At 35.9% G+C, this 680-nt stretch overlaps 1 long non-coding RNA gene across 1 annotated transcript in view; it reads left to right on the plus strand.

Annotated features, from left to right (window-relative positions):
• The window catches only part of LOC116696090 (uncharacterized), a 2153-nt gene that overhangs the window by 486 nt on the left and 987 nt on the right, over nucleotides 1-680 (plus strand). Inside the window, exon 2 of the long non-coding RNA XR_004333621.1 lies at nucleotides 1-113. This exon is cut by the window's left edge and continues 60 nt beyond it. This is a non-coding gene — a long non-coding RNA (uncharacterized LOC116696090). The remainder of the gene's footprint in view (nucleotides 114-680) is intronic.

Here is a 680-nt window from a genome sequence, read left to right on the forward strand (position 1 = left end):
CTGTCTTTATTGGGATCACTGAGGCACATCGCAACCCTGGAGGGACGTGACCAGTTGGTTCAGGCTGCCACAAGTTTTTACGTGGAAGGAAGGACAAAAGAAGCCTTGCTGCAGTGAGTATTTTGTAGTCCTACAGTTCATCTGTAATGGTTCATACAAATTGTGATGATTGAATGATGATGTGAATGATTTTTAAATTATTAATTTTGTGCAAGACAGTGCTACAGCGGTTGGACCAGATTTTACTTATATTCTTGGGAAAATGCTACGGTGAGCTGGAAAATTTATCAAAAACAAACCTGCATGGTGGCACATTTTTGTTCACAAACATTTTGTTCTTTGAAATTCCTATTTTCATTTCTCCGTTTGAAGATCTACATTACATGTGCACGTGGATAGGCTACTGTGATAAACTGTAATAAACTACTGTTACTAACATATTTCTTTTGGTCCAGGTTCATATCAGCCTATTTATTGATTGATTTGTTTTCTTCTAACGTTACTCTGGTATAACGTTAGTTATATATACGTTTTAGCGAATCAGTTGCTGTTAATTTGCCAATAACAGCAAATTGGAGCACCAGATAAAAAGAAAAAATACAAAAAAAAAAACTGCTAATTAGAAATCATGGCCTGTCTTTTATGATAGCCTGTCTCAAAAAAGGCTTGTAGTTCCATCA

This window comes from Etheostoma spectabile, chromosome 9 (genome assembly GCF_008692095.1).
Source record: "Etheostoma spectabile isolate EspeVRDwgs_2016 chromosome 9, UIUC_Espe_1.0, whole genome shotgun sequence".
Lineage (NCBI taxonomy): Eukaryota > Metazoa > Chordata > Actinopteri > Perciformes > Percidae > Etheostoma > Etheostoma spectabile.